This window comes from Pseudonaja textilis, chromosome 5 (assembly GCF_049901715.1).
Source record: "Pseudonaja textilis isolate UNSWEBS1 chromosome 5, rPseTex1.2, whole genome shotgun sequence".
Classification (NCBI taxonomy): Eukaryota; Metazoa; Chordata; class Lepidosauria; order Squamata; family Elapidae; genus Pseudonaja; species Pseudonaja textilis.
This window is the reverse complement of record NC_141994.1, coordinates 38,912,186-38,923,864: the sequence shown is the minus strand read 5'-3', so window position 1 is coordinate 38,923,864 and position 11,679 is coordinate 38,912,186. Positions and strand designations below refer to the sequence as shown.

The 11,679-nt window shown below is 33.4% G+C and overlaps 1 protein-coding gene across 1 annotated transcript in view; it reads left to right on the top strand.

The window, feature by feature from the left end:
* Positions 1-691: 691 nt before the first annotated feature.
* Positions 692-11,679, top strand: part of MGAT4C (MGAT4 family member C) — a 354,112-nt gene continuing 343,124 nt past the window's right edge. Inside the window, exon 1 of the mRNA XM_087934524.1 lies at positions 692-1,018. The gene's annotated coding sequence lies outside the window, so the exon portion shown is untranslated. The remainder of the gene's footprint in view (positions 1,019-11,679) is intronic.

Here is an 11,679-nt window from a genome sequence, read left to right as displayed (position 1 = left end):
TGAATGCAGGGTTTAAATGCAGGACTTTTTGGATATTATTTTTGATAATAGTATATCTTTGAGGTTACACTACTTTTTGAAATATATTTTTCAACCTAAAAGTGGCAGGAAGCCCTGCTCACAATTTTCTATATTTATCCCACCGAAATTGACTAGAATGTTCCAATGGACATAAAAAGCTAGGTGTCTTAGTGTCTGAGTTTTATTTAGACCCAAAACAATACATTCACTCTGAAGAGGTTTGAAATTATATTAAATATAAGAGACTGCTGTAATGGTATGGGAGAGATGTACAAATATAATGAGAAATAAAATTTAAAATTAGGCAGCCAGCAGCATGAGACACTTACTGGCTATTAGAAAAATGTCTGTGCTGAAGGTACTGAACAAAACAGGCCCTGTTTTGTTATCTGAAAAGTTGGAGTGTTCCATTCAGATGGAAATATGGATCTCAGTGGCATGCTTTTTGTTTTGTTTTTTAAATATATAACTGAAAGAAAGCAACAATGAACTGACTTCTATGCCAGGAGGCACTTTTTGAAAAACTAGACATTTTTCCAGTCACATTAGCTTAGATAATGAAAAAGGAAAAAAAAAAGAAGAACAAAAAGAAGAAATCTTCATTGGAAATTCTCTCTGAAGCTTCCAAAGAACTTGCTGAGGCAGTCTGCCATCTAGCTTTTCCACAGCAAAATAGACTTTCAGACTGCAGATGAGAGAGTCAGAAGCAGAGACACAATTTTAACTTAGCCATCCCTAATTTATCTCCAGCTTTTCCCATTTATCTTCACTTCTGTGTGTACCCTGGAATATAGGATGGCTGTCCTGTGGGAAATAGAATGTAACCAGAGCTCCTGAGTGTCACAGCTTAAGAGATATTCAAATCATGCTGATTTTCTTCTGGGGACTGACTGGAAGGAATGAAACTCTCCTCAAGTCCCTGGTTTGCAGGCGATAGATCAGAGGACGTCGCTAGTTTCCTAATGGATTATTGTTATCAGGCAGCTTCTTCCTGAAGGTAAGTAGTTGCTCTTCCATTCATTAGCTATGCCATATATCAGAAAATAATCCCAAGGGCTGGCGATTCAAATACACTAGAGAAAATGTTAAGTAAATAACCCTTTTTCAATTGAATGATGATAGCACTTTATTGCAGCATGGTTGCAGTTAAAATACTCTGAATGATTTATTATTGGTCTGAAGCTGTTACACTATCACCAAGTGCACCGTCAGCAAACATACACACCCACATACACACACCAACAAGTCTGCAGACAGTACTACTCTAAATTCCTATTGGCTGCCCTGGGAATTTTTCTGTGAAATATAAAGTACTAGGTTTGTGTCTGACTGAAGAATGAGCATCTATCCACTGTAGTTAATATCCATGGGTTTAATAAACAGGCAAATGTTTTATGCTTAAAAAGCTTTCCCTAACACATTGAATGTTTCAGTATGTTCTTATAAATCAGTACCTCTGTGATTTAAATTAATCTTCCTGATGGAAGCTTATGTGGATCAAGGTTGTGTATGACAAACTAGTTGTGGAGGTAGATAATGAGATAGAAAGTTTGGACTGTCAAAAATTGCCAGTGAGTGATGACTTTCATGCTTTGGGTTGGTCACCAGTATACTGGTGACAAATCCACATTATATTTTCCTCTGTGTCAGAGAGCTAGTGTTCAAAATGATCCACTTACAAATGGCTGGAAATCATAATAACTTATTCAAGCTGAAATGGGTTCATCTCAAAATTATTCTTGATGTGATATTTTTGGTTTCAGTTTGTGTCTACCTGATAATTTTTTATTATACCAAAGAGATGCTGGATCAAATCTTGAAAGAAGCCCACGTTGCTACTATACTAATGGTGTATATCTATACTATACTAATATTTTTTTAAAGAAAAACTTTAGGTAACAGGTAATATTGATGTTTTTCTGATTCAGCACACCACTCTCCTGCCTCTTAAATGCATACTTTGACATGACATTTGCATTGCCAGGAACAGTCATCTTGTGCAAGTTATGCACATGTTCAACCTTAGTAGGTCAACAGAAATATTAGAAAACCATGTATGGTATGTTTATCTTAAATACGTTAATAAAATGAGTGGAAGCACTGAGTGAACACAAAGTTTGAGTTTTCTATTAAACATCTAAGCATATCTTACCATGTAGTAGGGCTGTAATACTGTTAGCCTTCTCATCTTTCCTATTATCTACTCCTATTGGTATGACTATCACACTTTGTTGGTTGTATCTTATGATTTATGATTATATCTTATAATTATGATTTATGTTATCACTTTGTTGCTTATATATACACTGAGAGTTTATGCACCAAGACAAATTCCTTGTTTGTCAAAACACACTTGGCCAATAAAGAATATTCTATTCCAGTCTATATTTTATATTTAAAACCAAACATGTAATTAAGAAAAGAAAGATTTATTGGCTTCTGGCATATAATAGCTAGAAAACAGCTGAAATTGGCTAGGAAAAAAGGATAGGAAAAAAAGTCAGGTGGACATATCTCCATTCTGCTCCAATTTTCCAAATATTTGTTTTAAGCACAATCTAAAAAATTGATACCATGCATTGGTAGAAGATTTCGAACTACTGTATATGCATCATTTCTTCTAAATAGATATTCATCAGTTACACCACATTTCTCTCTCATTTAATCATTCTATGTAGCACTAAGTCATCAAATGTTTGTCATAATACAACACACAGTGCTATACCATTGTATTGGTACTATACAGTGTAGTATAAGCATTAACTCTATTCTTTACTAGAAAATCAGTGCAGTACTATGTATGAGTATGTGTATGTAAATTTGACTGATTCATAAAGCTTGCTTCTTAGGTAAAAGGCCATAGGATTGCAGAATTAACATATGTAATGTGACAATAAAACATATGACAAAGAAAGTAAAATGCCATATGTTTTTGCTTGATTTTTTTCCTTTTAAAAACTCAAAATATAAGTTCATAACAAGATCTTTCTTATGTTGTTTTTAAGAATATAGACATAGTATTACTCATTATTCAATCATTGTTACAATCATAATTAAGGTAACAGAAACCCACTTACCCGCTCCCAATTTTTTGGTACTAATGACTATGTTCTTATGCCATCGCCTACTTTAAAGTGTTTCAGATAAGGTCTACACTTGTGTATCTGTGCCTTATAAAATTACCTTTGGGAGACTGAATGTGAAATGCTTCCCAGTCCCATTCAGGAGATACACGTAATATATTCTGGACTCACGTGTCAGAATTCAAGTAAGGTTGGTTTTTTTAGTCAAAGTTCCCAAATTCATTTCCTGGCGGGTGATAGAAAATTGCTGAAGCTCTGAAGAGCAGTCAGCATAGTCAACATTGGACCAAATGGACAATCTAATTTAAAGCATCTTCATTTGTTATTCTGCAATTATAAGAAATATTTTCCCAACTAGATAAATTTTCCATTTGTCAGGAGACTTTTAAACCACAAATACAGTCAAATGATTATTTAAATTATTTACAGTCTTGCCCAATATCTGTGGTATCTTACTGAGCATTTGAATTATGTTTGCCTGATGCTCTCACAAATATATTAACAAGGAAAGGATATTGTAAGGGATGAAATTTATATTGTAAAGTTGTAATATAAACACTAATCCAAACCCTTTTGTACTTGCATGTAGCATCACGATGCCAATACTAAAAAGTGGAGCTTGGGTTGTGATGACATGACAGAATTTCATCATTTTGGCATCACCGTGATTAGTCACAAACACTTAATGATGTTCTTAAGATTAAGAATACTTAAAGCTTTTGGAAGAATTATCTGCAGCAACTTAGCCAGTATCTCCTTTTTATATGAAATTTAAGAAAGTTGATGACATCCGTATTTGTTATAGATAATTATTGACCTGTGATCTCCATTGGGACTGGAATTTCTGTCATTAAATAATATGGTCAGTAGGTACATTTTATGACTTTTTTTTTGCTATAAATAAGTGATTCATCATGGTCATTAAGTGAATGATGCAGTCATTGAACATGATTGGCTTCCTCTTTTGACTTTGCTTGCTGAAACCATCTGGGAAGATCATAAAATGGAAATTATTTAACTGGATGCTGCAACTCTTGTAAATGTATGCTGATTGCCTGAATTTTGTTCGTGTGACTGTGGGGAATACTGTGATGGTCATACTTGTGAGGCCTGGTTTTAAGTCACTTTTTTTCACCACCCTCATAACTTTGAATGGTTGTTAAATCAATGGTCATATCTCAAGGACTGTGCATACAGATTTATCTGTAGTAAAGAGCAGGAACATTCTGTCCTAATAAATAATGGAAATTTGCATTTAAAAATGTAGAATGAATTCCTTTGATCTTAAAATGATCTTAAAAACTTTGTTTGGGGTATATGGGATATCTCAGACAATGTTTGTAAATATTAGCTACAATGTCCCTGTTCCTGTGGAAATGTAACACATGAATATGATTTAGTCTAGTTCTATTGATACTGCAATTTGGGCTGACATCAGTGTTGGTGAAATGACTGGATTTATCACATTATGTTAAAGACATATATGTTCTTCTTGGCTTTATCGCCAATGCTTTAAGTCTATGAAATACTGTATCAAAAATTATGAACTTTTCAGACCAGGGCATCCATTAAAAGAATTACTATAAAATAAATACTGGAAGGAAAAAACTACATATGATTTGCAAAAAGGGATTATTGTCTGTCAATAATGGAATGCCTTTGTGGGTTTCTTTGTTTCTGATCAAGGAGCAGAAAAAAAGAATTTTAATTAATATACTAAAATTGTTTGGAGGTCCTCTTTATTTCAACTTATTAACTCTTATTGGGATTTCAGTGTTCCATTAAAGGTTTCATGTGTACCTGTAGCTCTTGACTTATGACCACAATGGAGTTCAAAATTTTAGTCCTAAGTCATTGTGATCATAAGCTGAAGCACTGTGACCAGACTCAATTTTCTGACCATAAAGCAAGTCACTGTGATCATAAAGCAAATGATGTCATTTAACCAAATCCATTCTTCCATTCAGAGGTGGGATTCTACTGGTTTGGACCAGTTCTATAGAATCGGTTGTTATGATTCTGCGCAGTTTGGAGGATCAGCAAATCATGGCCCTGGCTGACCCCAACCCTCTCTGCCCTCCCCTCCCCTCCCCTCCCCACCCAGTCAGTCCTTATTATGTATGTGCAACATTGCCCACATGCCCGACATAGCTGACTGCATTCTTTCCCACTCAGTCACTCCTTAAAGCATTTCTTCCCTCCCCTTGATGATCAGCTGTGCCTATGATCAGCAGTGCCAGGATTCCCCTTGCTTACTCACTGCTTCATCCAGGAGGCTTCCCTGAGGCCCAGAAGGCCCCAAAACAGTGCACAGAGGGAGTGCTGCGAGCCCCCATGCTCAGTTTTTTTCCTTCCTTTTTTTTATTCCTTTCTGAGCCCCAGGGAAGCCTTCTGGGAGCAAAGGCCTAGATGGGCCAAATATTGGGGGGTTTGCAAAAAAAAGAAGCCACATCCTCCCAGTCACATGGCCACACCCACCTTGCCACACCCACCTAACCATGCCCACAGAACCAGTTGTTACAAAATTTGAATCCCATCCCTGCTTCCATTCCAATCCATTTTTCCATTTTTTTTAATGTTCAAATGACAGTCACATGATCATGGGACTTTTGATTTGGTTTGATTTTTTTTATCTTGGTTTTCTTAGAAAAATAGAGTTTGATTTGTTTTGCTAAGCAAATTCAACATGAAAAAAGTATATGAAGCTTACTGATGAAGGACATGGAAAATTCATATTGAATCTCAAAAAAGCCCAAATGTGAAAAATATTTCTAGTAATTACTTTTCTCTGACAAATGTTAGATCAATGGTCGCATAATGCTCACCAGGCATGATTCATCACTCTAACCAGGAATGATGGAAGATGTACTCTTTCTTATGTTTATGAAGATTCTCAGTCATCCAGGTCATGGTTGTCCCAAAGGTGTTTTTTCAAAAGGCAACTGGACTTTGTTTTTACTTGAAGACATTTTGCTTCTCATCCAAGAAATTTCTTCAATTGATGGAATGATGGAAGATGGATGGATTTATATTCCTTGCAGTCATCTGGTCATTGCTGATGCTAAAGACCAGATGACTGCAAGGAATATAAATCCTTCCATTCTTCACCATTCAGTTAGAACTGAGGAAGCTTGGATGAGAAGCAAAATGTCTTCAAGGAAAAACAAAATCCAATTACCTTTGGCACTACCCTTTTCTATCATGAAGATAAACTATTCTTATGGGGTCAGAACCATTCTCACCCTCTCCAAGAAAAGAAAGTATGCCAGATAAAATCACCCATGGTATTCTTCTGAGACCCTGTAATTTTGACTTTTATTTCTTCTTTGTATGCATAATTGAACAAAATAAGGTTTGCAATTGCCAGATTATAAATTGCTACTGGAATATTCCTATGCTGCCCTACTATAATGAGAACTACACACATTAGTATTATAAGGGATTCTTGATTACTATATTAAACACATAAGATTCATGACTTTGAACATCAACATTGTATAACCTTTTTTCCCCCAAATACTTGAAAGAAAGTTTTGCAAACCTGATCTTTTTTGTCTTCTACTTGAGTGAAAAGTTCAGAAGTAAAGTGGCATAGATTAATAACATTTAAATAATGAGCTGCTATATTTTATATTGTAATCATTTGTCTGCATTAAATTGTATCAAATTTACATTTTTATATGAAAGTTGTTCTAATGAAGATTAAGTATTAACATAAATTGAAGAGTGATTGTGACTTTACTTAAATTATAGCATAAGAAAATGTAATTTCTTCCTTGGTGTATGATATATTGCATGTAAACCTGTATAAATAATGAAATCCAAGCAAGACAGTTTTCCAGCTTTTAAACTTAAAAGTTCTGATTATTTGTCATAATGCTGCTTTGGAATATAATAATAAAATGCAATAGATAAGGAAGTAAAATCTTTCAAATAGACAGTTTTAAATTTCATTTTGTAGATGGAAAAAAAAAAGAAACCAAGAATTCATTGTGTCTGCAATCTTATGGCTATTAAATCAGCATTGCTATGTGATAAAATGCTAAGATTTTCCCCTTGGATTTAGATGGATTTCTGTTCATTAGGGAGAAAACCAATGCTAGGCCCCCATCCCCCACTTGGCTTTGAAGTCAATTATTACAGTTATTTGGAAATATTGACACTGAAACTCTTAAAAAGGAATGAACCTAATGGGAGGTTAGGGTAAAATAAAGTTTATATAGTTTATAAATCAGTATAGTTATGCATAGACTAATTTAACATTAAAAGAATATTTAATTGATGTAAAAAGTAACTAGCATTAGCAAATTTGTCAGGGATGCAATTTGGAGTTGTTGTATTTATATAATGGTTGAAGTATGTATGTAAAACAGTCTTATAAATCTGAGAATGATCATCTCTCTAGCGACATTTTATTTTCATCTTTCAATGTTTCAAGAAAATTGCAATAGAAAACATAATTATGAAAACTTTGTGTATTTCTTCATAATGTTCCAAGCTGGTCAAGAAAAAGAGATGCCAGGGAGCCTATAGAGTTATGAAGAAATATGTTACAAAACTGAACAATTAATACTTCAGCAGAAAAATTATGAAAGCAGTTTTAAAACATTTTGAAAACAATATAGAAAAAAAATGAAACACAAATCTCTTTCTCAGAAGAAAACTTTTGAGAAATTTGTTTTGGGCATAATGTGAATAAATGAACAAAAAGCCTGCTAATGGCAGATGAAGCACCTAAAAATTGCTGAGGAACTAAACAGACCATTTTCTTTCCTCTCGGGGTCAAGAATAGAGCCTTTTTCAATAATTTTCTAAGGATTATATTAAAGAATAATACAAAAATCCAATACAGAAATAAAATGTACATGTATATATCACAATATCTCTCTACACATCTACATTATCTTTACCTCTACCTCTATCTCTAGTTCTACTGACAAGATCTGAGGGAGACAGTCCAACATATGGTGTCATGTTGTAAGATGCTGACAGAAAGAGCATATTCTGAATGGCAGAACAAATTGGCTGATATTGTGCATAGGAACATCTGCACAATGAATGGGCTATATACCATCCCGAGTCCAGGTGGGAGGTTCCAGTGAAGATCATGGAGAATACAAGGGCTAAGATCTTGTGGGATTTCCAGATCCAGACAGACAGGCAGATACTGGCCAATTGGTGAAACATCACAGTAGTACACAAGTACCAGAAGACAGGAAATACATACACACACCCAAAATAAAAAAAATAAAAATAAAATATAAATATAAGGGAATACAACAATATTAAATAACGGAAAAAGGAAGAAAAAATATAAGAAATTTTCACTTTCATCCTGAAAAAAGTAGTCAACATTGACATTTTATCACTGCTTCTTAAAATACAACTAAACACTTCATTCTATATCTCATCCCATTTTCTTTAACCTGGATTCACTAAGACACCTGAAATAGCAGTATTAGAGAAAGATGGACTTGCTTGGAGTAGGGTAGCACATAAATTTAATAAATTATTATTATTGTCATAATAGTTCACATAAGTGAATTTTCAGAATATATTCAACCTTCCAGAATATCAGAAACAATTCACAATCTTAAATTCAAATATTCAATCACCAGCATGTCTTTTACATAATCATTTCTGGTTTTTTTATTTAAGACTGGGAAAGCAATGAAACATTAGTAATATTCATTTTTAATCAACCCAAATAGTTCATTGCAGAAATAAATAAATTTCAATAATGTCTAAGCTATTAAAAACAACAGGAAAAAGAAAAATCTATTTAGTTTGTAGTCTAGAATGTAGTTTTTTATGTTGATCAGTCTGTTTATTTTTAATGCCACCAATCATTATTTCATGCTTTACTTCTAGTTTCATCAATAACATAAGAGAAGTTTCCCAGTTGTTTTAAAGTCATAGTGCCTTCCTCCTCCTATGCCCTTCCTTTTAGCAGGATTACTTTTCAAAACCTCTCCCCAACTCTGTGGCTTAAGAACTTGGGGCATTTGTTGGCATCTGTGACAAATAACATTCTAGCAGTGAATTGTTGACCTCAGCCTTTTTTAGAATATAAAAAATGAATGACTGAATGAGAGAGAGAGAGAGTAATCATGTTTCTGAAATAAAGCTTACAGCCTGAAAGATACATTTGCCATTTCAAAAATTAAGTGTCCACAAAATTTCTGGTGCATATTTAGTCCAGAAAGATAAATGGTTCAGTGACTGGAAACACTAATTCCAGAAATAGAAAAAGAGTGCTGCTAGTCCAATTTAAATCCAAAATTAAATGCATACACATCCACTTTCTATATAACATTTCTACCTTGTGCATGTACACTGGCTTCACTATAAGTGAGGGAAAAGTCCTTGTGGCAGGTTTATTTCTACTTTGCAACCTCTATAGGTTGCAGAGCTAAATCATTCATAAAAAAGTTCTTTTCCTAAGCAAGCAGGTGCTTTCTCTAGTCATAAAACTAGAAAAACAACAAGTTAAAAGGACACATTGCTGTCTATTTGTGGTGACTATTCTCTTCATTCCATTTATATAATTACAGTTCTGTGGGAATTGGCGGACACCTTGATTAAAATCTCTTCTTAGTTTTAGACCTTAGTTACAGTCACTCATGCTTTGGTCACTTCCCAATTGGACTATTGCAATATACCTCTGAAGAATATCCAGAAATCTCAGCTAGTGCAAAATGCAGCAGTGTATACATATCAATATAGTTATATGCATTTATGTAGGGTGCATCCCACACCTCTGCTACATGAGCTGCATTGGTTACCATTTGATTTCTGGGTCCAATTGAAGGTGCTGGTGTTGATCTTACATAGAGTGGGACTAGGTTATTTCCTGATTTTATTGCCTGTCCCACCAAATCCAATAAAATGGGTATGTTACAGATTCCATTGTTTAGGAAATTGCATTTGGTGATGTGTATGCATTCAGGCATATAAGGAATATAAGGTGTGTGTGTGTGTGTGTTGTGGCTTTTCTGCTGTGGTGCCTGCATTGTAGAATCTTATCTTTCCAGAGAGGAAGTCAATCTCATCACTCCTGAACTTTCAAAGATCCTTCAAGACTTGGTTATGCCAGAAACCAAGTCTTGAAGGACCTTTGAAAATTCAGGAGATGAAATAACACATTATTAACATCCCTCCATTTATTATTCTCTTTCCCTGTTTGAGTTCTGCTTTTATAGTTTTAATGTTCTTTTAATAATTATTATGTAATGGTTTTAGGTAATTATTGTTTTATTTATTCACTGTCTTATTGGGTTGTTGTATACTGCCCAGTCACTTTCTGTGAGATGATTGATCATATACATTTGATTAATAAATACAATAAATAAATAATATAAAATATTGTGTGACAAATAATGTAACTGAACTGAATAGCTGAATAGCTCTCACACAATAAAGCTAAAAAGTTGTATCATTTTTTTTTGTTTAAGTGGAAACAATGACTGTAGGCTCTGAAGGACACCATAAAAAAAAGAATAAAACTAAGTCAATGAATAAATAATAAATAAAATACCAGTAAACTATGAGCTTATTTTAAATATGAGATAGGCAACATTTAATATGCATATATCCAAATCAATAGAACACTGGAAAAAATAATTTAAATGTAAATTCCATTTTAAATAAATATATTTTTAAAAAGGAAAGTGTTATCCTTAATTAGAAATTAACACCAAGCAATGCATATACCTGAAAGCAATTCTCTAAGAACATACCTGCAACAGATTATTTAGGTTTCATCTACATGCATACACACATGGTCAAATATCAAATCAAAATGTTTGCATGTTCAACATGTCAAAATTATACACTGTAAGATTCATATAAAAACAAATATTATCTTAGCTCTAATACAAAATGAACACTATTATTAACATTCTAAATTGCTTGAGGAGTTAAAATTATATGAAAGTATGAAAAGTCAAGTAATAATTATAGCAAGTATAGCATCCAGAGATATTGGAAGAAGAGATCTAGAGAAATATATTGATTTTTAAAAATTGTATTAAAACCTGAAGCAAAGTGAAGTGCAAAACAATAGTCTCCATGGGCTCTTTAATTCTACATATTCCCCCATTCCATTATCCCAATCCAGTTGAGCCTGAAAATTAAGTACACATGAATTAATTTCAAATAAATGTTGTGTCCAATTATTTATATAACTTTAATAGATAGCAATAGAAGAAATATTTGTCTTGTTCTGTGTAGAAGAATTTCAAACTGTAATTTTCTTTGTTTATACTATTTGCATATCTTTATGAAGCTGGTTTAATTAAGCAGGTCATCTCTCTTGAAGAATGCAAAATTGATGCTCCAGTTTAAATTATAACTCACAGCAGATGACTGATGTTTTTTATATAGGTGTGGAAGAAATATGTAGATACAGAAGAAGTATATGGAACACTGGATGAAACAAAATTATAATTTATTTTGGCACATATATTATCTGCCATAATGATAATGTTGCTGGTCTCCCTCTATGCTTTATTTATATAACTATAAATAACTAAATTAAGTAAAAACATCCTAAATTCCAAAAAGCATTATTTTA